Source organism: Dermacentor silvarum, chromosome 9, assembly GCF_013339745.2.
Source record: "Dermacentor silvarum isolate Dsil-2018 chromosome 9, BIME_Dsil_1.4, whole genome shotgun sequence".
In the NCBI taxonomy this organism is placed as follows: Eukaryota; Metazoa; Arthropoda; class Arachnida; order Ixodida; family Ixodidae; genus Dermacentor; species Dermacentor silvarum.
Window position 1 is genome coordinate 119931899 of NC_051162.1, and position 26687 is coordinate 119958585.

A 26687-nucleotide genomic window follows, 5' to 3' on the forward strand; every position below is an offset into this window, starting at 1 on the left:
TTGATTCTTTGTCATTTCTTTGATGTACTATTCTTATAAATACCAATGAATGATAAGATGGTGTTTGCATCATGGAAAATACAATGCAGTATTTGAGGGAATAACATGGCTAGTTCCTCTTTGCACATCTGAAGTGCAAACATCTTAATGCAAGTGACTTGTGTTTTGTCTTGTTTCCTTTATGTTTCTGAACATTGTCAATAATCTTTATTGTTTTAATATTGTTTACAACTTGCAATTCCTGAAGAAGCTTGTTTTTTTAGTTCAGACGTTTCCTGCAGGGAATGCAAGAAATAATGTGCAACATGGAGCTTGCAATGTGTAATGTAGATGTGGCCTGAATATACCTTTAGTGTTCTTGTAAATTTCACGCATTTGCACTTTCAAAAAGGACTTGTGAAATAAAATTATTTCCATATCGATCAAGTTATTTGTTGTGAGCCAATGCCTTCTGTGGGTTAGGTACGAAGCCTGTTATGTTTCTTCCATCTAGAATCATGTCTCATTTCATTGACTTGCCATGTCTTGGGACAGCATTATGTGTGAATCAACTGTTACAGGCATTGTTGCATATAAAGCTAATTTCAGGTGTCAGGTCAAATAGAAATGTGATCAAGATATGGCGTCGCCATATGCCCATGGTGCAGTGGATATATGCCATGCCAAGTATTGTTACAACTCAAGTTACAAACAAGTATGTTCAAGTTTAGTGACTCTTCAAATTTCACATAGTAAAGTGCTACCGTTAGGATGTACCATGTTGTCCTGAGAAATAAAATGTCAATTTTAAAAACATTTCGCCAATTCTTACACCAGGCAAACAAATATTTGCCTGCTGGTTCCAAGACACCAGAACAGTTATGGCTGCCTATGAGAGACCGTGACAGTAGTGTTGTCATGATTACACTTTGCTGGAAGTTACTGTCATGTTGCACTGTATTTTGGATATGAAAAATATTTCAGAACTTTCATAGCAGTTTACGAGTGCGCTTGGCAGAAGACAGTGATGAAATCGACTAAGCAAGTTCTTCCAGAGTAAAGTACTTGCTCCAGGAAGGAACAACATTCCCTCCTTCCGTAATCCCTATGAACCTTAAGGAAATAAAATAGAAAATTAGGCAATGGTGTAAAAACCGAAAAACTGGTGATGTCGCCTACTTCAAGCTCATGCACTATGTAATTATCTGCTAATATAAAAGAGGACTGGTGAAGGAAACCGGAACCTTGAAATTTTGTAGTCATATATGTTGCAAAATGGACGCGGATACGTCGTGGCATCACGCATGGTAGTCATAAGTGAGTTGATATGAGTGCGAAAAAAAGAAATGGAAGTGCGACCGTTTTCTCCGCCAGTCAGCAAGCAGCATTTTCAAATAATTAAAGTTTTCAAAGAATGAAAGTTTTCAAAGAATGATCTCCCAGTCAAGTCTGATTTAACCTATCTATTTAGTAGAACGCGACACAGCACAAATAACGCAATCACGGTTACGCTGTTTACACTATGCGATCTGCTTTAAATGGGAAAATGCAAGATTGTTGGACTCGTGTCATGACGGTAATGTTGTCTCCGGCAGCTTATTACTAGCAGCGGAGGCCGTCAGTAAATCGGTGATGGTCACTGAAAAGCTAATTAAGCTTGCCAATTAACGTCGCGTTGAGGAATCTCTTGCAATTGTGGCATTGAAGGGGATCAATGAGAAGGCATGGACACTTATTAGGAATCCTGACATTATAGCATCAGTTTCGAGATATTTGACCTCATTTTGTGTCACTACACATTAAACCTTTAACTGGTAGCTCAACAATATTGTTGACCTAACAAAAGCATCAGCAAAAACTACACAAGTCCGAATATTAGTCTTTGCCTTTCAGTTTACCTTTATTATGTGCCTGGTCAACAGTAGCATTCAATAAAAGGTCGAGCGTGAGCAGCAGCCGATGTACTGGTCAGAAAACCTAAAGGCTTTGTCGTTATCTTAGCGCATGTGGGGGTCATATTCTCGCCAATGCGAATTTTCCCCCTTTTTTTAAGGAAGTTCTTATTTCTTAACTCCATAAAGTAACATCTCAAGAACACACATTGACCTTGCCAAAGCAAGTGCCAGGGACCGGTTCACCTGGTCAACAATAGTTTTGGCGTACTGTATCTCGCTTAGTTTTTAGAGAAACCGTTTAATATTTCAATTGGTATGTATTTGAGCAATGTAAAGAAGAACCAAATCTAATAAAACCATTCTAGGTCAAGTCTTTGTTCTCTTGCCAGTTAAAGGGTAAATGTTCCATCAATCTGTTGAGCGCACTATACGTGAGCGATGCTTCTTGGGAAAATGTATGTAGTCAAACGCCTTTATGACGAAATTACCTGCATAAGGAAGGGACATGACATGACCTGCTCAGCATTGCATCTTATACAAGCATTGTGAGTGCCATTTTAGCGAAGAATTTTACAACAAGGTCGCTGTGCAGCGAAATAACCTACGTATGTCAAGTCACATTTGGCCTTTTAGAACGACGTTACACAAATTCGCCTGAGCGGACTTTTTTGTATAACTTTAAGTTAGCGACATCCTCAAGTCCAGTCAGCGCATGAATAACAGTTTGGAAAACTTCTCGACGCTTTTGCGTGGAAACGCAAAAGCGTCGTTATACGTTATACGTTGGACTGCCTACGTTATACGTTATACGTTGGACTGCCTACAGTTTAGTTGATGACCTTTCCTTACGTCACTACCCGCAACTGAACACGTATTCGTACTCGGCAATGTCAGATAGGCGGTAGTCAGTGAAATGCTCGTGCAGGAAACAATCATAAATAATATCTCAGCGTGGTCAGAATAAATTTTTGTCTTTCAGCACGCTCAATTAGCCCTATTTCCATCTCTAGGGGACGTCACGTTTAAAATGAAGAATATTCTGGTTACTCGCGTCCCTTCGTTATGAAGGTGTTTGACTGTATAGCTGTTACACCAGTGAATGCGCCCGCAATCTTTAGGCGGGATATCTCGAATCTGGTTGTAGCTTCGGGATCTATTACACACCTTGAGCGGCTAGCGGCTTCCATTCAGCTGCGAGTGCAACATGCGTCATTGAGTTCATAATCAAAGAGCTAATTAGCAAGTTAAACAAAGTATTTATTATGTGACCGTCACATATTAAGTGTTATCCGCTGCCGCAGGTAACTCGTTGACGCAAAGAACGTTATACAGGTGTACGTATCTCTCTCTTTAAAAATATTGGTTTTTATTTCAAACGCCGCGTACACAAGGATAATTGTGCTCTCCTAGCCGTTTTCTCATTCTAAGTGGCCTAATAGAAGTCTCTGTCTCTTGCTCTGTTCTCTTTTCTCCGTTTCTATATGTTGAGGTATCAGATCGACGGTTAACGGTGCGCTGAACAGGCTACTTTGTGTTCACGCAATCCCGTCTTTTCTCAGATATCTATAGTTAAGTCATGTTCCCTTAGGAACAAAGGCGACTAAGGTGATGTTGCCCCAGATGCAATGCATAAATTCAAATCTATATTAATTAAGAAGAAAGTGTTCTAGTGCATATGTTCTATTCTAGATTAAGTTTCAAATATGTACGGTTTTCAGAAACATACAGTCTTGAAGAGGCCCTGCAGAGTGTTCCCAGAGTGTAGGAAGCGGTGTGAAAGGGTCAGATGTTCGCGTGCCATGCTCGATCGTCTGCCTTGACTATTTGACACGAACTGTACTTTACTCAAAGTACAAGGTCGGGCTAGTTGATGCATATCTACCAAGAAGTGGGCGTGAAAGGTCAGTGAAAAATAAGAGCAAATTGACAGAAAGAGCGTTCTTTTCGTCCTATAATTCTTTTTACCATTCGATTTACACATCTTGAAAACTACCTTCATTACGACCACATGGAAATAGATTCGCCCACTGGCGGAAGCGATGATACAGCGTCATACTGCACATTTACGGAGACTCGTACGCCGGTGTGGAATAGTTCCTGTATCGTTTCATTCCGGCGCTTCTATAGTTCGCTTTCCAAATACCGGACTCGTAGTAAACCTCACAGCACTCGAGCATGCGCACTAATCCACTCTGCGCAACATGCACGGATAGTTCACGCGAGCGGGCGTCCCGACTTTATCAGCGCTTGATAGTTACCTGGTGCATTCTTTGAAAATCACGAGTGTTGGCTCAATGTTACGGTAGCCGCTGGTTGTGCCTGTTGCAGACAACCATTTTTTATACTCCAGTGATCATGGTGTGGTCGTTCTCGTCGTACAATTTGTACGCTAATATACGTTTCTTACTAACAGTAGTGGCTGTCAAACTGGTGCGAACGTATAGGTAATAAACATATTACGTGCGATGGATGCCCCTGACGACGCCGACTATACTTCACTTGAATCCACTCGCGTCGCACCGTGAATACAGACCCCGCACCTAGTAAGGAGCCTAAGACAGCACAATTCTAAACAATCGGATATGCTACGTAACTCCTGCCAACCCATCTTTCATAACTGACTGATTTTCGCAGACTCCATGGCATCCTGTCGACAGGTACAGAAAGGAAGAGATGAGCCTGATAACATTACCAAACACATACAACTACACATCCACAAACCAGTAAGACATCGTCCGGATACCAGGCGACGGGAGAGCGCTGGGGAATAAGCAGACTAACCAGCAGGTCGCGTGCGATAGATTGCAGCGTCTCCCAGCATCGCCGAGCAAAATTCAGACGGGAGCGCAGAACGATCACAGGTACAGTCCCACAGAATAGCAAGAATGTTTCCAGATATACAAACAACCTTAACACGATAGCAGGACACGTACGACAAGAGCTAACAAACTGTTACTAACACGAGCACGCATACACAATTGAGCTGAGGATTATTTGTCAGCTGTCAGAGTATGTGTTATAACACCACGGATACGTATGTATATATAACTACAGGTGGGAGTGCATGCCCTTCACCAAACTCACAACACCCATGTCTCTCCTGCAATCAATTTCCCCCGCATCCACGGCTGAGTTGCCGACTCAGACAAGCTCCTAACCGGACCAAGTCTACCTGTCGAGATTTGTCAGAGCAGCCACGAGGAGGGACATAACGCCAGTGATTATTTGGTCGAAGGGTTTGGAATTCACTTGCCTTTTCTCTCACTGTCTCTTTCGGTGTGTCAAGTGTACATAAGCGTTTTAGTTGGAAAGTCGTTGTGTTTAATGTAACCCCACTGCGCTATTGTACGGAAGTCTGTGTGAAATTGTCTCCGGTTAAAGCCGGAGGAGCGCGGGCACCGGGAGTCCGGGACATTGTCTGTGCCGCGACGTCCGCCTCCTGGACGAAGGCCCATCTTATGCGACCGAAATACTTGCTTCCCTGAACGTGCCATGTTAAGTGTGAGAGCGCGCCAAATGATGTTGCTTCACTTCGTCGAGAAGAGAGCTGATGGTGTTCGCTAACCTTGAAGCTAGGACAGAGCGCGTGTTGCCGAACACTGTACATGTAACCTCGTGTACGAACTCCCGCCCTCGGTTTTTATGTTTATTTTCGTTAAGTCAGCAAGTATGTCGTCGTTCTGCTTAAGAATGTCCTTCAGGAGTGAGCTTACATCCTAATAAGAAACGGTATTAACGACAATAATTGCTTCAAGCTGCCCAGTCGTGGTTTCAAAAACGTTGGGGGAAGGGTGGGGTCTGTTACTTCTGCACGCGACAGTACGTATGTGCTATTTCGGTTTTCTTATCAGCCGACTGACAGAATAATCGTTCTGGGATATTTTCTACAACGATAAACCATATTAACGACAATTATTGTTTCAAGTTGCCCAATCGTGGTTTGTAAAACGCTGAAGGGATGGTGTGGTCTGTTACATTTGCACGCGACAGCACGTGTGGTAATTTAGGTTCTCTCATCAGCCGACTAACAGAATCGTTCTGGGATGTTTTCCCGGACGCTGTCAAGTCTCTCCATATTCTCAAATACCGCCGCGTATCTGTTTTGAGCCTATCAGTGCGCAGCTGCCATTTCAGCTAATCAGAACTGAGCCGATGTCGATATCGCCAATGCGACTCAGTTGGACGATGTGCAGTGGTGCTGTTCCTGACGTAAAATCTCTCCTCGTTTTCGAAATCCGACGCGTTGACCCTTTGAGCCAATCGGCGAGGTCGTAGCCGCCTTACGAGCCAATCAGAGCTGAAACGATGGCGGATTTCGGCAATATGGCGGAGGAATGTGATAGTGTTCAGAACTGCGCTCATTGTTTGGGCATTCGCTTCGAGGTCCGACATCACTTGCCAAATACGTAATGTCAGTGAGGTTTCCGAATCAAAGCGGCCGCGAGGACCCAGACGGCACGTGACGACGGATCGATGTGGGCCAAAACACTCGCCGCGATATGCACGGCTCTCAGATGGGAACGAACACGCCTTGTATGGGAACGCTTTGTCCTGCTGCTGCTGCCTCTATGCGTCTTCCCAGGCGCGTCTGGAAAGTCTGCCCTCGGCCACGGCTCTCGCATGGCGACCGACAAAGAACGCTGTCTTGCTTCGGTTCATTGAACCTTGGGCCATCGCAGCGCGTATCACAGCTGTGCGGGTTCGCCTGGACGCAAATGCACGGACGGCGCACCAGTGCACTTACTGCACTTCCTCTCTCCCCATGCCTTTGGCGACAGTGAAGCTTGTACGTTTGACTATTCTGCTTTAGTGGGGGCATTGCAGCGGAGTGACGACAGGCGATTCAATGGCAGAGTACTGTTGTTGCGAGCCTATGATGTTTACCATATGTTCAAAGGTCGCGGGTTTGTGCCCTGAACTTGTTGAGTCTCTCTATATACATTTTTTAATGCTGACGCATTCGGTGATGGTAATTAGTTGACTGCGTAGGGTTTATTCGTGCTATCAGGGATTCATGCAGTCTGTCTGCCGTGAGGCCATCCTGTCTTTGCCGTGTGTTGAAACAGCTTCACTCGCGATGTGAATGCCCTTGGTTAGTCTGAAAGCAGAGTATACACATTGCTGTCCACCATTATACAAAACACCTAATTATACAAAGCACGTAATTAGCACTCAATGACGTATAACTTGAACGCATCATCAATATTTTAGGAAAATGGTGCGTGGTTTTACGCTTTGGGGATATCTATATTGGCAGAAAATTATTGCCGAAGTCATCGTGTCGAAACTCAGCTGTCAGCAGCCACGAAACACTAATTTGATGTTCCTTTTAACAGTGGATCATACCGAACGTTTTGTTTTTTGTTTGGTTTTGTTTTGCTCTATGGGTGTTGAGGAAGAGTTTTGATCAAATAAATGTACCCAGATATGAAGTGGTATTGTTGGGAAGTATTGATGCCTAAGAAACGCTCAGAGAACGCGTGACTTTGAGAAGTACAACCAAGCTTGGCCAGCTTCTGCGAATTTTCTTAAAAGCAGCGAAGTGTGTATTCGCACAGGCCAGTTGGGTATGACCGATGTCTTTATGCCCAAGTATACCGTGTTTCACATCTGGCAAATCTCGGCAGCCGTTTCTTTGGATTTCCTAAAGTTGTTAATCACCGATCATCAAAGAACATAGACACAACTTCGCGCAACACGATATTTCGAGCCGACACAACTGTGCGGCTCGGAATGATGCCTTGTAAACTGAACTTCTATACTTTAGTGAAAATTACACTTTAGTGAAATGTACTGCAGCTTATGAAACGGGCAGTGCTGTTCGTGAAGTTTGGGGTCACATGTATCTCGTATATTGTCGAGAGGAGTCCTTTGAAGACGTCACACTTATTCGAACATGGAGGTAACCTTCGCTAGAAAAGTGATTGTACTTGCAAAGCGGACACTTGGGCCAACCAACCAGTCACGATTTATACCAACATTGTGCACGTGTCGAAAGCGGCCGTCTTCGTATATTTCTGTGTCTTCGTGGTCTTGAGTGTCCCAAGAGGCCTCCGCACATAGACAGCCCGATAATACTGAAACATCCACTCATGAGGAATAGGCAGTGGGAGGCATGGCTTGCGGACGAGGGCCGGGAGAGCCAATTGGCTCTTCTGGACCAAGCCCAGCGAGCCGCTCGTGCCAGTGGAGCCCTGGAATAGGGGCCCCAACCAGCGTGCCTTCTTTTATTTATTTATTTTCAATAAAGTTTTCACTCACTCACTCGCTCGTGGTCTTGATTAAGGTTTATTGGTTTGCACAAGTGATGCGTCTTCTTTGTAATGAATTGCTCGAGTACAATTTACCGTTATTTGTTGTTTTCTTTGTTTGTTTTGCAAGCCTAAATTGCGATTGCCTGCGATATTTTATGCGGGATTGCCAGTGTTATGAATGCTTGTGCATCAATTAACCTGCTTATTATTACTTTGTGTTGGTTATAGGGATAAATGAATAAAAATAAATAATTAGGTTAGTAACTCTCCACAATGAACACATTTGCCGCTCATATCAAAACAGCAAGTCTCGGTAGCAATTAAGGAAGCAAGCAGAGGTGTGGTGTTATTTCATTCGCATGCGGCTTGCGAAAGCTAATGGCGTTCTGTTATACACCGTAACGACGACGCACGTGAGGGCAAAAGAACATGCTGTACGCGTCATATGTGGTTCTATCTAGAGAAGAGTGCGTGGCGTGGGAGTATGTAGAGACGATGCATCCACGAAAAGACCCCCATCAAGGTGTTTATTTTATCGCCACCAAGAGCCATGTTTGCTGACTTGCGAAAGAGCAACCGGGCGCGTCGAGAGACCTTGACCCGGCCAGAAATGGCAAGAAAAGGAAAGCATTCCATCAAAAAAAGGCCGAAACAAACAACGCCAAATCGCGAAAAACCTCGGCAACGCGCGCCGCCGAACGAGAGGTGGTGGGGTGACGCCACCGGCGGCAGCCCATCGAAACATCCAGAAAAGCGAGCGCAAGGCCACCGATGTCGCCTCCGGGCACCGCTAGAGCGATGACGAATTTCCTGACGTCATGCACACGTGATTTGTGACGACACATGACGTCGCGGCCCACGTGAGGCAGATCGCTGAGGTCACGTGGCTCGCTATGTAGCTGTAGTAGTAGAGGGGCTTGCCAACGCCGGCCGCCCCCATCGACGCTAGCAGACGACAGAACGGTATCGCATCGCAGACGACGGCTCTGCTGCGTAGTCGTGTGTAGTTGTACACGCTTCCTGCTGTTTCGGCCTGCCGTGGGCGAAAATTGAAGCACTCTAGTCTGCTTTTGTTGTTGTTGCTCTATCCTCGGCACTTGTCTCCTTTTGTGGCGTTGTTCTGTGGGTGCCGTGGCGTCTCACGGGACAAGTTTCCAAGCAACGAGAGCCCCCTCTATCCGGTTTTCGGGGAACCGGCGCTGCGCAGTTTAGGCTGGTTTAGGTTTTTTTAGAGGTGAGCGGGGACCGTCGCCGGCTGATGCCATCTCCAACGCGACCGGTGCGGCGCGAACGGTAGCGCGCGGTTCCAGCTTCGACCGAAACACGCACATCTGTGACGAGCAACGCCAGAAGAGAACTGCTTCCTCGCTTCGTCGCCTCAAGCTATCGCACCGTGCCCTTTGCCTCGTTCATTTCGGGCTTTTGTTTCTGCCGAGTGTTTGGGCAACTGACGGCTGCCAGTTTTGACGCCCGTGTCAAGAACGTCCCGGTAGTGTCGTCTGCTTCGCTCGGAAGGAGGAGTGTACTTTCGTCTGCTTCAGACCTTCACGCTTCAAGGGTGAGTCATTTCTCTATCGATCAAAAGACTGTGCTTTGAAAAGAAAAAAAAAACAAAAAAAAAACGCTTCGCGCTAGGTTTGGAGGAAAGGGAGGCAAGGGAGAGTGAGGTGCGTTTATTCATAGATGTTTGTGCCGCCAGCCATGACAGCATTGCCGCACGATATCATAGTTATTGCTTTTGTGTCCTATGCTTTTCTTTTGTTGCTTCCTTTCGCGGCATGTGCGAAGGCAGCGTTTCCCAACAATAGCAGAGAAGCACACTCTGTGGTTGTACCTCCGGAAGCATAGAGGACAGGTGCCATGCCATTCCCCTCCCCCATTCTCTTACCCCCTGCTACGTGCGCAGCGAGTGTCTATCACGGCTCGAGGAATGCACCACGCGCGTTTTTAATGCGGGACCGTCTTTTCCGGCGTATAGCAAGCGGCTCACTCTGCAATGAACGACGACACAGAACGAATAAGTAAAGGGCGAAATAAATGCGCGCATGCGATATGCATGAAGCATCGAGTTTCCTACAAAAATCACCAGAGGAAAGTCTGAACGAGAAAGATGTTCACAGGAATATTGAAGCTTGAAGCGGTTAACGTTGGTAGAACAAGGAATGCGGCGTTCCTCCAGCGACATTCCTTCTTATGCCACTGTTAATCGCTAAAGGAGACTGTGGCGACGAGTATCTATGGAAGGTGTAAGCTTGGCGATTCGGCCAGAACGAGAATAATGGGTAGCACATGAATTTGCCTGAATTAATTTCGTGTTTCTGGCTTGAAACCGCTTCATCTGTTTACAATACTACGGGTTCTCGGAAATTTAGAAAGATGAAACGTAACAAACAGCGTCACAAGAATGTTTGATGCCACAACCATGAATTTTAGACATATACATGTACTTAACGCCGTTCCCATGGTAACTGGACCGTCGCATCAACCGAGTTCCGGCTAGGGAATTTTAAGAAATCTGTATGCAAGTGCAGATTTCCCGTAGACGTTCATTTTAATATGTCGTTCGCTGAATGTAAATTCAAACAAATGACTCAGTTGTCAAGTTAACTTTTTTTGTCGACTGTTCAGGTTGACTTCCTTTGCTTTCTTTCTGACGTACGTTTTTCAGTGCTTTTTCTTTTGAAATAACATCAATGACCATTCCGTTCATCTTGTAGACGGTGACGATTTCTGTGCCAGACACTATGAAAGAGGACCCGTGTTACATAACCGTAGGGCACTTGAGAGATGATAGCGTAATTTCCTCCGTTGAATATAGCCCATAACATAGCGACAGTGTTAATTGGACGAGAACCAGCGTATTATGGGGGGTATGACCGATGTCACAATGTTCTATGTTGAAATGGTTGAGCTTTTTTCAAATACTTTGTCTGCTTATTTATGTAGAGATAGTTTAGATGCTGCCATTGCAATGTCGCTTACACTTTTGTAATAACATTTCTTGTACACAAAAGGATAAATAAAACGAATTACAGAATGAACGACGGAGATGTTGAGTTAACGCAACAAACATGTATTCTAAGCAGTTTGCAACTGTTTGTTACGTTATTTGCTTAATTTTATAAAGCGTCTGTTAGCAAATAATTGGTGTTTATTTAGAGCAATACAGAATACATGAAGTTTGATCGCTTTTAACGATCGGCTAGGTCCAATTCCCAGGATTATTATGCACGATGTTTTTGAGGAATTGCAGAGCTTTATTTTTTTTTCTTGTGGAGATTATGCGGGCTTCACCTACTTTCCGGAATTAGTCTAAAGCCTAAGTTACGACGCTGTGTCCTTGAGTCAATATAATAGTGTAGTTTTCTTTATGTAGTCAACAAATTTATTCCAACCATTACGGGGGATGCTTAATTAGAGCATTTCGGCGCTTCTGATGTTTATGACTGTTTATTATCCAGTTTATTATCTGTGTGGAAAGTTCTCATAATTATACATGGAAACACAAAAATACTATCGTCATCGATTAAGGATAATGTTTCTGCGCAACTTTTTCATCGAATTCTCCAATGTAGGAAAGAGGGCGGGGGTGTTCAGAAAGGTGCTCACAATGTGCATACTGTATAAAACCACAAAAAAGAAAAGTATTATACAACGCGAACAAAGAAAGATAAATACAAGATCATCTCAGCCCACTGTTCTGCTGCCAGTACAACACAACTAATTTAATCACTATTTACCGCTATTTATAAGGTGTTATGACAAGAAGGGAATTGAAAGAAGAGTGGCCTTACCAAAACAAAAACGCAGTAGCACGAATCGGCGAGGTAGAAGGCAAAATAAAGCAAGACTAGTTCATTAAGGCATATAGCAAAAATGAATTAACTACCAGCATTTATTAAAAAGCCAGTCCAGGGACTAATTTGGTGACAGTTCATGGGTTGTCAAGTTCCAGTAATTCGTGGCTCAGGGAACCAAATTAATCTATTGTGTTAGTGTGTCTACAGTTGAGGTGCAAAGTATTATTAGAGCACGAGTGTAGGATAATGGAGCTTTTGAGTGGGACGTGTACAGGTTGGCGACAATTGAGCAAGGTAAAATGAACTGGTGTCAATGCCAACACCAGGAAAGAGAAAAGGCGCAATTTCGCCTTTTCTCTTTGCGTTCCTGCTTAGCAGGAATTGCGTTCCTGCTTAGCAGGTATGGAATTGAACGTCGTGAGCAGTGAAAATTGAAATAAATGCAGAAAACTGCATAGCGACTAGGGTGACTTGGCTGCAAATTTATTCATTGTTTGTTTATAAGTAGCACGAATGGTTGGAATTTGTTTTTGTTTCTTCTTTCTAATATTGTAAAGGATTTCCTGGGCCTGCTCAGTCCTGGAGGAGGCGTTACTGTGCATAATGACATGGTGATGCAATTGAATAATTTGTGAACAGAAGATTGCTACAGGAATGATTCGTATCTTCAAAATATCTCACAATTGTTTCGTTTGTTCAAAGAACGGGGACTTTATGGAGCACCGTTCGAACATGTTCCGCGTGACAAATACTGAGAGCTATTGTTAAGGGAAAGCTAGAAATATCACTGTATACAGTGACTCCATTTGTTATGCTAGGTCACTGAGGACAGTTGCTTACACGAAGGTAGATTATTTTGGTCGTTCCCACTTTGGGAGCACATGGTATCACCATCGAGCAGTAACTAAAGCATACCAGAGCTACCCAAGATTACGGTAGCTTTGGATGAGTTATAAAATCCAGTTTCAAGTGTAGCCGGTGGTGCGAAATCTTAACTGCAACAACACTCTATAACATTCGATGCTGTAGAGCGTCTCTATTATTGAAGGCGCACCCAAAAGATTCATGCAAGCACTCTGTACCTTTATGCAGTTTGATCTTGTACGTTTGCACGGTTTTCAGGTTCGTTTACTTTGCTTGCACAGAAGAAATTGCGCCCGTGCACGTAAAAGACTTTGTTACGATCTTTGCACGAAATATAGAACTTTTCCACTTCACTGCTGCCCTTAGTGTTATAATAGAGAATGTTTGACATCACTGAGATCTTTCAGAAAAAGAAAGCTTTCGTTTCTTTAGAAATAGTGCCTTTGATTTTTTGACTCTGAGGCTTAGCAAGGCTAACTTGTACAACCTTTTCAAAATGTTTTATTATAATATTTGGCGTCGTCATAGAGCACTCAGGTTTTCCTGCGCAGTGTCTTTTTTTTCCAGTAATCAATGTTCAATGTGCTAGCTCTATAGAAGATAAGGCATTACGTAGACTACTAACGCCGGTATGTTTCCACGCATCCAGTGTGCATTATTGGAATCATATCAGTGACTCCACATTGCAGTAACGGGACTGACAGCTGGCCAGAATGCGTTGTGAGACGATGATGAAAATGAAATGATCATGATTTATCGTGATACGATACAGCACGCTGTTTGCGATGTAAGTAGGGATGATAATTTTAAATTGTCAAAGAAAGTCTCAAGAACCAGCAAGTGGTCCGGACTGGGGGCGAAATCTTGGTACACAGGATGTAGTATATGACATCACTGTACGTCAGTCGGCTGTTATTAAGTACAGCATACTTATTGCTTCAAATTGCAGTTCGCATATTATTATACTCTTGCGCTGTATTCTATGCGTATTACGAAGTAAAGGCGAGAAGTTCCCGAATTTGTGTGGTCTCCCTGTGAGATACAAAATGCCATTGTCTGGTTGTGCCGTAAATGGGTGCCAGCACTACAATATTAGCACATGCGGGGCTATGACAACACGCTGAACAGCGTATCACGTGTAAAAGCGTCGTTTCGCTTTCGAGATCTTAACTTCGCTTGGATAAGAAACACTGTTGACTGGTTAATGACCAAAGCAGTTGTACAGGAAACCACGCAAACACGTAGCTAATATTGCAGAAATGATTGAACACTTCGGTAAACATGAATTCGAGGAACATCGGCTCGATAAACAAAATAATACCTTCTCACCGCTACGGCCGCACTTGTCATTTGCATCCAACCGATGCAGGTGTATAATCGCTATCGCGCTCACCTATCATTGTTTTCAGCATGCTTCCAGTGAACGACTATACATCCTAACTGTAGATCACCAAATCCTGATAAAAACTGTTCCACGGTGTTTTCCGCTTTACCACTTCATGATTAGGCACTCCGACCAGTAAGCTAAAAAACTGGACTAAAAAATGGGTACCATGAAAATTGGCTATCAGTTCCTTTAATTGTCGACTTCCTGCCCTTTCTGATATGGTTTATTCAAAATTTCGAAGGTTTCTTTTACATTAAGTCAATATTGTTGCACATCATGTCATCTCACGGTCACCTCATGTCACAACTGGGCTGCAAGGTCACTCATGATGATCATCATCTGCCATCGCTTCTTTCCGCTTTCCCTTTTTTTCCTGATTAGCCAAAAGCAGATGACGCTGGCTGGCGCTGACTTCTCTGCTTTTCTACACACACACGCACACGCACGCACGCACGCACGCACGCGCACACACACACTCACTCACTCACTCACTCACTCACTCACTCACTCACTCACTCACTCACTCACTCACTCACTCACTCTCTCTCTCTTTAATGCAAGATTTTTCGGTAGAGCTATTTTTTACTTCACTTGCGACACGAAACGTGCTCGATGGCTGTTTCTATAAAAAGACTTCATTGACTTATTGATCAGTTGACGGGACCGCCGTCAGGCTTTGGGACAGAAAGAAATTGAGGTCAGTGTTCTTAGGCGTGAGGCACTTCTGGTTGGCGACCTTGGGTTATCGATGTCATTCGCGAAACGGCCAGCTTGCTACACAGTGTGCATAAAAGATGAGCGCTGACACGATGGAGCGACGTGTGAAGGTACACACAAGAACGAAAGTTGTACGAAGGTTTCGCCAGCTTTCGACGACGTATCTTTTCCATCCCAATAGCCTCACCAACGCTCTAGATTAACTTCTGCGTTTACGTCTGCGTTCAGTGAACTTGCGTACTAGAGACACGACGAAATAGGATTCCTTTCTCGAGCATGCGCTCTGTAATAAGCGTATCTTGCAAAGTCAATCAAACAAGCAACATAAAGCAGTAGCTGCGAATGTGGGTGCCAAGAGAAAAAAACACACGGACACGAGAGAGCGACACGCACACTCTCGTGTCCGTGTCCGTGTTTTTTTTTTTTTTTTTTTTTTTTGCTCTGTGTTTTCGGCAATGAATCACCAACACGCACAAGCTTCCACGCTAAAGCCAAGAGAAAGTTTGTTGCGAAATATGTAGGCGCGTGTAGCGACACTCAGTCCTTGCGATGGCTTCCAAACCGGGCCTCGCACCTTTTTTTTCAGACACGTCAGTGACGTCATTTTGTACCATTGTTGTCATCATCAGCATTGTCTATCTTATAATATCATAAGTACAGCTTGAATATTTCTTAGTGCATATAGGTACCCGTATACAGAGTGCAGTCAGCGTATAACAAAAACACATATAACGACAACCACTTATAACGATCAATGTTGTGTGATACATCGAACATAAAGGACGGGAAATATAATCCTGGTTGCCGCCTCGTGAAATCAGAATGACCGAATGCAGAAAATAACGTGGAATACTGATTAGGGTTGCACCTGACTCGCACTTGTGCGATTCAGTTCATGACGTTACGATAATGTGCAGCGGTGTTTCGTCGGTTACTCTCTAGGCAAAAGAATCGGCGGTCCTCATTGAGTCACGTGGCTTGAGCTCTTTTATCAAATGAGGACTATTAGGACAATGACGCACAGAGGCAAACTTCGTCAAAAGACGAGGTTAATACCAGGCGGCAAATTTTCAAAGTTGTCTGTAGCGTAGTATTGTTCAAAGCTTGAGAAACCGCAGGAAAAACAGAGAGTGGATGTATACATCTTTTGCTTTTGTCTATGCAGTTGCTGTACCTAACTTGGTGCTTTTCAGCAGACGAAGGTTGCTATATTGAGTGATCCATATACATGAAGTATCCGTAAGCTACACTACCATATGTCTGTGCGGCAATTGTTTCAGATTATCGAAAATAAGGAATCCGGGACAAAATAACTTTTGCTGGCCAAGCCTTATATAGAAGTGGCGGACATGAAATAAGCGCCGCAATTGTCAATGCAATAAAAATATGCAGATATTTCTCGAAGTAACTTTTTACCTAGTGTGTTTAGGAGGAATGTTAAAATTCAAGAAGGGAAGTTAACTAATACTTAGAAGACAGCCTACTGTGCCTTGTACAAATTTCGAGAAATAAGTACCCGTAATTTGCAAAAATAAAGTTTATTGCTGTTTCAGTTTTAATATGTTTCCGCACTGTGGAAGAACGTCACGCGGAAAACAGTCAACGTGCACAGCAATTCATTTCACAGCACATTTTGAGTCTGTCTCTCTCGAAAGTGGTGCGAGGAACAGGGTTCTCAGTAACAAGTCATGCTTTCAGTACAGTCTGAATTCGTCTCTGTAGTTACAACATGCTCCCTAAAGTCCTTAATTAAATGTCTAGTTTGTGAAACTCGGCATGCTTTTGATGGTGTCACTATCCTTGGGAATGGCCGCCAAAACGAGTTGATTTTGATGAAGGGAAAACAGCAAAAATCAATGATTCGCTGATAGTATAGCTTCAGCAACTGCCTGCGTAAATAAAGAATGGACGTTGGTCATCAGGTTCGGTGCATTGACATCAAGCCGAGTCCATGAAGCGTTCGTTTCTGCTTTCCTTGCAATGTGTAGTCAGCTGTTATATCCTGGTCAAACAAGCGCTCTGTCTCTCTCTCTTCTGTCATTCCTTTCTGGTCGTTGTTTTCAGGTCCGATGTAGTGCTAAACTTGCTGCACTACCGAGAACCGTCCATCAGAGGGTTGTCTTGCGAGTTATTGTGCGCAAAATTTTACTTACTCACTTCAATCTTTGTCTTTTTTTTCAAGGTTGGTCTGCAATAAGCTTAGTAACAGCAACTTCACTGTTAGCAACTTGCAGTTGTATAGGTGTTACATTGGAAGTAAAAGTAACAAGCAGTATAAATAAAGGCGTTACGGAAAGAGAGGCGTGCAAATCACGGACAAAATGAAGTATAACGAGTGGGACAACGCAAACGCGTTCGTAAACGCTACAGGGCGTTCGCGTTGTCTTCCCTGATGAAGGTTTCGTGGAACTGCTGAGGGATATACATAGAGAGACAACCGAGTACAAATTGTATGGGAAGGTCGAAAAGGTAATGAAGTGGTGAAAATTCACCAAGGACTGAAACAAGGATTTCCTGTGTCTCCATTGATGTTCACGCTTTATGTTAAGGACATTGAAAGAAGACCGGAAAAGAGTGAATTACACTTGGATTTATCCTACATGCGTAATTGACAAATGGTGCAGCAGAAGGTGCCCGGACTGATGTACGCAGAAGACAGTGCTGCTAGAGGACAATTCAAGAGATCTAGAAAAACTTGCGAATATATGTGGCAGCGCAGTGACAAATGTAGGCCTTAAGTTCAGCAAAGGGAAATCGGGAATTACGATCTTTAATGAAGAGACGAGTAATTAGTAATTCAACAGCAAGACATAACTGTAGTCAAGCAATATAAATACCTCAGCGTATACATAAACAAAGGAAAGACGTACTCAAGCACCCACCAAGATAACCTGAAAATAAAGGGGAAGCGGAAAGCAGCAATAACGAAACGCAGAGCACTGTGGGACCACAATAAGTATGAGGTGGTGCGTGGAATCTGGTAAGGAGTAATGGTGCCAGCGCTAACGTTCGCAAGTGCCACTCTATGCTTAAAATCGGATATCTTGTCCGGGTTGGAAGTTAACCAAAGATCGATAGGGCGCTTGGTTTTGAATGCCTTCGGTGAAACCACAAATGAGGCAGTGCAGGGTGACATGGGTTGGACCTCTTTTGAAGTGAGAGAAGCGCAGAGCAAAATTACTTATGCATAAAGACTGAGGAACATGCATAAGAATAAATGGGCAGCTAAAGTACACAAATATATATATATATATATATATATATATATATACCTGAAAAGCATGGACACAGAATGGAGCAAGAGGCCATAAAAGCTAGCATCCATGTACAGGGCAACTGGAAGTGTAAATAGACAACCAGGACTCAACAGAAAGAGAGACAAACAGAGACAACAAATTGAATAAAAAAATGGAAACAAAAGGACCAGGGAGATTTATAAGAATGGGAAGAAAAAAATTAGTAGGTTAAATCTGTACCATACCACAAAGGGCATTGCCATACAGGAACAAATATTCCCAACAGGATGAGGCATGTCTATGCTGCAGCAAAACTCCGGAGACCACTCAGAACATCCTAATCAAATGCGAAGGGATTCACCCAATGAGACCCGTAGGTAACTTACACCTTCCAGAAGTTCCTGTAAATAAAGTGGACGGAAGCATCAACCGTTCATCAGTCGAGATAAGCAAGAGATGTTTAGAGTATTGGTGAAAAAAAAAGCAGCGAAGAGAATGATACGACCCTATCCGTTACAGACATTTGTAGCGATACAAGGGAGGTGGAGAAGTTTTGAGGAAGAAAAAAAAGATGAAGGAGATGTATACAAAAATGCCAGACTGAAAAACAAGTACAGTACCTGAATAAATCAAGCAGGTTAGGTGACCATTTGTTACCGCCCCATTTTAAAGGGGATGCCAATAAATCAACAGCATCAGTTATATACTTTTCTTGCCCGTGTTTCGGACGCCTTCCTTTCTGTATCATGAATTTCCACTAGCATGGCCAACTTTCAGTGTTTCTAAATCAAAGCCCAAGAACACCTGAGGACTGTCCTTCCCGAGCAGTCCACCGCAACATCTAAACCTTTAGACGCACGTAAGCTCTCGCGCGAGACATGTCTCTCACAGAGCTAGAATAGTTGGTGTTTGGCGTAATGCGAAGCATGCTTGTTTAGGTTGAGAAATGTTATGAATCACAGAAGTGCTATTCAGCGTACGCTTACTGCATTTGCAACATGTGTATCCTGTGGGTTTGTCCATACATACATACATACATACATACATACATACATACATACATACATACATACATACATACATACACCCATACATACATACACACACACATACACACATACATACACACATACTTACACACATACATACACACATACTTACACACATACACACATACACACACATACACACACACACACACATACACACACATACACACACACACATACACACGTACACACACACACACACACACATACATACACACACACACACACACACACACATACATACACACATACACACACACACACACACATACAAACACACACACACACACACACATACAAACACACACACACACACACATACACACACACACATACATACATACATACATACATACATACATACATACATACATATGTGTGCGTGCGTGCGTGTGTGTGTGTGCACATACCCAGCGGGCCATCCGCAGACGCCTTCTAAGCGGAACTTGTACAATGTGCATTTCAGAGCGTTCTAGAAGCATCCCGACCAGAGCGGGGCAAATCTGCATACATTTTGTTTACTGGCTGTTTTTTAATGGCTATTTCGCGAAGGACGCAAGATCCCAGACACACGACAAAAAACTGGGTTGACTCGGACGGGAATGCATCGCATTTGCATTCGCTCACCTCGTAGTACAATGCCAGCAATGTGTGGACCCCTTCGCTCACGTCGCTATTCGATTCCTTCGTCACAAACATTAACCGTTCGAAATACTCTCCCTGCATATCTGCAAACCCCCTCTTCCAAAGGGAGGACTCACTATATCACGCTGCGCGGCAGTGCAGCACCGCACTTACGTCAAAGAACTATCAAAGCAAAAAGATAAGAAGAGGCCAACACTGCTGACGCTGCCAGCGGACGTCGCTTTTAGGAGCATTGCACAAGCACACGTCCGTCACTGTAGCGTAGCCTGCGCATCTGCCGTTGCTATGGGTGTCGTGCCGTCGTTAGGCTGCTGCCTGTGGAATTTGTTCAGCGAGCTCCGTCCGATAGCACCCGACGTGCGTGCGCGCAAGTGCGGCACGGATAAACGCTGAGCGCGTGGGAGGTATTACGCTATAGGGCTCCGGTGCTCCGTTTAATTAGTTGCGTGCAGCGCGGGTCAGGGTCTTGGCACATATCTCCCTCTCTCGCTGCGTTCCGGCATTGATGCAGTTCCGCTGTGTGACAGCGCCGTGACGCTGACTGCTCGTCAGGCTTAATAAGGGCTGCTGGGAAATTAAAGAAGATCAACAGAAAGCTATGCGCTGAGTCACGCTTGTCAAACGTTGATATCTCCTACGCGATTGGATGTGTATGGTCATTTATGCTATTGACTTTGAACTGTGTTGACGGCGGAGAGTAGGGCACGGGATCGTCTTGTGCCGGAGAGACGTATTCCCGCTCGTACTGTTTGGAAAACAAGCAAACAACCGGCTTTGCTAGACTGGTTGAGCTGTTCAGTTCTTTTCTTTGGCGGAGTTTGTACCCTCCAGTCTCCATGTGCATTAAATTGTTGGAATGAAAGTGTGCCTTTTCAGACTGCTCGAAGATGTATAGAGACTTCCCCCTTGTCTAAGTTCAGGGGAAGAAGCCCTTAGCAAAGCGACCACCACGCAGTCACCAAAATTGGGACGTACTCATTATCTCTATGTTACCTTTGCACTTATATCGACCCACAAACAACGGACGTACATCTCGGCACTGTTTTTACGTCTGCAAATGTGCGCGGAGCGACCGAAACCGTGTTTTGCAACCATTTATTGCATTTTCTGTTTCTCATCATCTGTCGCGCCGAGCGGCTGATCTCGGCGACAACTCCAGATTCAAACGAGTCGGCGGCCACTGAAGAAGGACGAAAAAAAAAAAAACGAAAAGACAAAAAATGAGATGAGTTGTTAAAAAATACAGCATGACATTTTTAAATCTTTTATGACAACATAAATGTTGCCCTGACTGCTTGGAGAGATGCAACACGTTGACGCACGGATGTGGCAGTGATCGAGCGTGGCGCACCTTTCTCGTCAGTGCGCTAAGCGTGCGAGCCGCAGTTTTTCCGTTCTTCAGTACTATAAACACTGCACAGAACTAACGACACTCACTCCATAAATGCATAGACTGACGTCACAGGGCGCCAGTCGGCGTCGATCTCTTTTGTGTTTAGCGTACGTGGCTGCTGCTCACGTTTCCCGTCTAGGCAGCAACGGCGGAGCACTTTCTCGTCGCTAACCTTGCGCGCGAATGTTAGGCCTTCATTTCCGTTGGAAATTTGAAAGCTCAGCTTGGGGACACAATCCGGGCTTCTGGAATTCCGGCTGGTGATACACACCGGAAGTGACATCGTAACCGGATGCAACGCAGGCTTTCATTGGTGAGTGTCACTCCGGAGAGAAAAATACGTCCGAATACGTTCTGATTCGTCTGAGCTTGTTGCTACAGCGAGGAATGTCCCGGAGACCTTGCTTCGTCGCTTCTGGAGAAGGTATACGTGACGTTACACGCGGTAAAGATATAATTGGGTTTTGAGCGGGATAGTGCAAGCAAACTGAAAATGAGGCAAGAAAAGCCGAAAGGAAGGCACAGACTAAGTTGAGGGCAGGGTGCTGGACTAACATCTAATTGCAAAAAGGTTGCCGAGAACAGACCAATCAGCGCCGGCTTATATGTAGGCAGTTCAGAATAACCATCACGACACGCTGATCACGTTGTAGTGACGTGTACTAACTCAGATACAGGAGAGCACAATACTCTGATTACTGTGATGTGATGTAAGGCTAATAACGCAGAAGTAGCTATTGCGATACTGAAACGTTTTTGTGTCATTTTCAGCTTGCTGTTGTTCTGCTTCTGCTCAGAAGCAAGTACCCAATCGTTCAACAAGGCATCTTCTTGAACTTGTATTATGTAGGTTCATTTCGTTCATCGGTAACGCGTCCCGTTTTGGTCAAATGCTGGCTATAGTGCACGTGTCGAGGGATTGCAGTGTAGCCGTTGTCGCGTGTTTTGAAAAGCGGTTGGTCGTCATCTTCGTTGTAACTTACCAGCAACTGCTGTGCTATAGAGTTATTCTACTTCGCAATTCTGCCTTCGCGCTTCTTCGGTTTCGTTTTTATACGAAGGCCTTAGAGCTCACATCAGGTATTGCGACACACTGAACTACACTCAACGTTTCTTGTAACCCGAAAAACAAAAAAAAAAAAACAAAAAGAAAACACAACGAATGTACAGGTTTATAAACGTAGTCAAAGATTGTCACTAGCAGGACTACGTCAATTTTAAACCGCAATTTTTTACTTGCGAAGCCTTTAGGAAGATGTCTCATAATTGGATTCTTATGGCTGAGAAGTGATGTATATTGACTCTATTTAACCCGTCGTAAAATTCGTGACAATGTGTAGCAGTTGGTGCTAACGCTAGCAGCTTATCTGTCAAAAGTTTGTTATCAGGTTCCCGCCATCACACAAGCTAGGAGCTCTAGAGATAGCGTTGAATTGAATTAAATTGAATTTATTTGCCAAAAGGATACAAAGATGATACATGAGAAGCATCTGGATCCTTAGGATCAAGCTAGTTTGGATCCATACGTAAATAATAAGATACGTAAATAATATTTATACAATATCAATTTTAACAATTGCGTTTTTATACAGCTAGCAGAAATGCTGTATTGAAATCATAATTCAACGTTAATACATGTCTTCGTAATGGTCTTTCAGATTAACAAAAAAGTATGTACCTTGTAATACTTCTACAGGAAGACTGTTCCACAAAGTGCAAACAACGCTAGGCAGCCGCCTTTTGCCATACACATTTTTTTACAAGTGGCTGCAAGAAGTTGCTGGCTTCGTAGCCTCGTGTTGGAAACTGGGAAGACATGACTGATGAGCAGTGAAGTGGACAATTGTTAGTTATACAATTATACACCATAATTGCAGTTTTATAGTTTATTAGCAGTTTAATGGGCACGACTTGATATTTGTTAAAGAGCGGCTTGGTAGGGGCTACGTAACTTGAACTTGACAAAAAACGAATTGCTCGCTTCTGCAGCACTATACAAGTGGCCTTAGGTAACAATCATACGTATGGCCCCACGACTCTATGCACTATGATATCCGACTATGAAAAAGAGCAAAATAGATGGTCCTCAAGGTCGGTACATCGAAAAACTGGCGACATGGAAATATCACAAAGCAAAAACTGCTGTGCTTTTACATAGCGAATCAATATGCATTTTCCAGATTAAATGATGGTCTATTACAACACCTAGATATGGTATACTATTCAAACGTTCAATGTTCTCTCCCCCTCCCGGAAGCACACATAAGTCGAAGATAGTGGGGGAGGTTCATTCACGTTGACGGTTCGCAGAGCATATATAATTAGCTAAAATAATACATTGCCATTTTTATCAGTGCTATTTCTACCTGTATGCAAGGGCATAAAGTATTAGCATTCGTGAAATATATTTGCATGAGCATCGTTCAAAATGCATCTGCTTAAGACGTGATAAACGACAAATCCCAAGTGCATTGTACTGCTCCCCGCGCTGATGCATGAACTCACTCAGACTGCACTTGTTTATTAAGCCATATTGAGCTTCCATCGTCGATGCCTGGTTGTTTCAAGACTGTTCTAGCTCCCAGGCAACAGTGCACTTGTACTGGGTGACATTTTGATTCGGTAAACGAAAATGCTATACCTGTACTTTTGTTACTGGAATAATGAACAATCTATTCAGTAATATTCCTGCATCGGAAGCTTAGTATCATGTTGCGAAAAACAATTTACGAGTTTGGTGCTTTAGTATTTCGAATACAATCAGAATATATGAATCACGATCCTGATTCACATGAAGCGTAATCTGAAATTAACGGAGTTACATTTCAAAAGCAAGTTGCGGTTCGGGAGTTTGTTAATTAGTAACTAAATGTAATTTATTCTCATTTATGTTTCATATTTACGAATAGTATAATTGCGTTTCCGCTTGCGGCTGTTTGAGTATGCGATTCTACTAACGGCCCAGAGGTTGAGCGGTGGGCGTTGAACCACGGTCACACAATTGATATAGCGTGACTGATTTTTGTCACGTTTACTTTTCATTGCCAAGGTGTGTCACGAACTCCACGACACGCGCTGCAAAACAAAGGGAAAGCGGAAACGAGGCGGAACCACGCACAATGGCGGCGTTGCGTCACTGATAACAAGCGTGTCATTGTTGTTTGACAACGGGCTGGAGATGATGAGATCAGAAGGGGACGGAGAGAAAAATTTCGCCGAATTGCACGCGCTACACCTATTGTGCTGTAATTTCACTCGACTTCTATTTCCTGCTGGGTGAATATAATTCATTCGTAGGTCGTAGCCGAAGGCATATGATTCGTCGTGAAGTCATGTTTAGATGTTCAGGTGTTTTGACGTTCATGATGATACTCAGATGGGTCCTTCATGTCGGACTCATTCCACCTACCGCTCGTAGTCAAAGCCTATCTCAACAGCTTTTTTTCTGTATCATAGCGGAACCCCTGAAGTCTCATAAACAACTTCATTTTGTGAAAGCGTGTTCGTGAAAGCAAACGATGACTTCATTGGTATCAGGGACATGATCATGAAACACTTTAACTAATTTTAACTAATTAAACTTAGCGTGTATTCACGAATGTTGCCTACAGGCAACATACGAGACAGTTTTTTCCCCTTGCTGAGTCTCGGTATTGATTTCAAACTTCATGGCCTTGGGCCAGCACTCAATGACAAGCAAGCAACTGTCATTTGTTGGCTTAGAGCAGCATCAGAGAATTAGGAAGAATTTTGGCCCGCGATTAGCTTTTTTATAGCATTTATTATAATCTTACATTTCTTTACCAACGTTTTTAAAAATAATATTACCACCCGGTTCGGGACCTATACAGTGGGCTTGTGCTGATACATAAGTAATTATCATCATGATCATGGCCCGAGGAGGCAGAACGGTTTACGATCTCCCGCCGCAGTGGGTTCATACACGTAATGTTCTTCTTTCTGGGATTTTACGTGCCAAAACGAGTTCTTATTATGAGGCACGCCGTAGTGGAGGGCTCCGGTTGAATTTCGACCACCTTGGGTTCTTTAACGTGCACTACAACGCAAGCATACGGGCGTTTTTGCATTTCGCCTATATCAAAATGTGGCCGTTGCGGCCATACACGTAGTATAAAACAGATGAAATGTACACTTATGGTTCTGATGTGACGACAGATGTACATATTCCAAACGAAGCCGTAGGTGGCTTGGGTTGAAGTCCACTTAAAGTTTCCCGTCTGCTGTTTCCGTCCGATTGCTGAAAAAAATTCCGCAAAACATATCTTTTTTTTTTCGTTGATTATGCTCGTTCTTGATGTGCTTTGCACATTTCTACATAAAATAAGCACTTCTTTTTTCGGATGTTTATGTGTGCCGTCATTAAAGGGTTAAGATGAAAAAATGGGGTTGGCCAGGTCATATAATGCGTAGGCAATATAACCGATCGTCTATTAAAATTAGTGAATCGGTGCCAAGGGAAGGAGAAACGCCGTCGAGGATGGCCGAGAACTTTTACGTGATCAAAGTAAGAAATTTTCCGGAGTATTGGATGGGGTCAGCTGGCGCAAGACAGGGGTGACTGGAGACAGATGGTGGAGGCCTTTGTGCGGCAGTGAGCACAACATAGGCCGATGATGAATATTTGGCAGCCTGAAGCGCATGAGCCTTTTTTCATGAGTATTCTGCCTTTTCCAGTGTTCCTAATCAATGCACATCGATATGCCCTGCGCTGGGCATCCTGCCGAATCCCATTCTCACTTATCTATGCTTCTTCAAAACCAAGTTCACTTCAATCGATTAACCAGAGTGCCGTAAAAAAGTGTAGCTGATCACAAGTAGTAATGGTGGCCTGTGCACCTCCGCGGGTCTAAAGACAAAGTTTACGTAAGCGTAGTACAGAGTTTGTCTGGTAACTAAAGCAAACGAGAAGGTGTGGTGGCGGCGAATACCTTGTCTAGCCTTTTAAAGACAAGGTTTACGTCGTCGAGTTAAGAACGCGTGTGGCATCCCAAATGAGTGGCCAGCGTAAAGGCGGTAAATTGCGTATGACGAACGGCACGTGCGTGGTCGGAGCTGATTCACGGCGACGCATGGACTAGGACGATCGCTATGGCGGTCTATGGTCTGGACGGTCGTTTCAGTCAACAAGGAAATTGCGACATGCTCCCGAATGCCCCCGCCGCCGCATAATAACGAGCTTTTCCTAGCGCTGGCGCGCACTCGTCAGCCCGACCTTGTTGCCTCGGCATATACACCGCACTGCTAGCGTGTGAATTGGGTAAACGGGAGTGGAGAAGCCGAGAGCAGTAGCTAAAACGATCGCTCGGATGTTGGACTGCTCGGCCGTGTCTAACGGAGGGTGAAGACGCTGCAAGTTACCCAGGGTGTTGTCGAGCGGGCTTGCTTGTAGACGTTTTGCGGAATGAAAATTCTGACAGCGCGACAAGATGACTTCAGGCGAATAAGTG

At 44.0% G+C, this 26687-nt stretch overlaps 1 protein-coding gene across 2 annotated transcripts in view; it reads left to right on the forward strand.

Annotated features, from left to right (window-relative positions):
• The first annotated feature begins 9054 nt into the window (after window positions 1-9054).
• Window positions 9055-26687, forward strand: part of LOC119464171 (alpha-crystallin A chain) — a 46138-nt gene continuing 28505 nt past the window's right edge. The window contains exon 1 of one of the 2 annotated variants that reach the window (XM_037725027.2): window positions 9055-9686. The gene's annotated coding sequence lies outside the window, so the exon portion shown is untranslated. Of the gene's footprint in view, window positions 9687-21138; window positions 21533-26687 lie in introns of those variants that run through there. The other variant, XM_049656458.1, reaches the window with a different exon arrangement.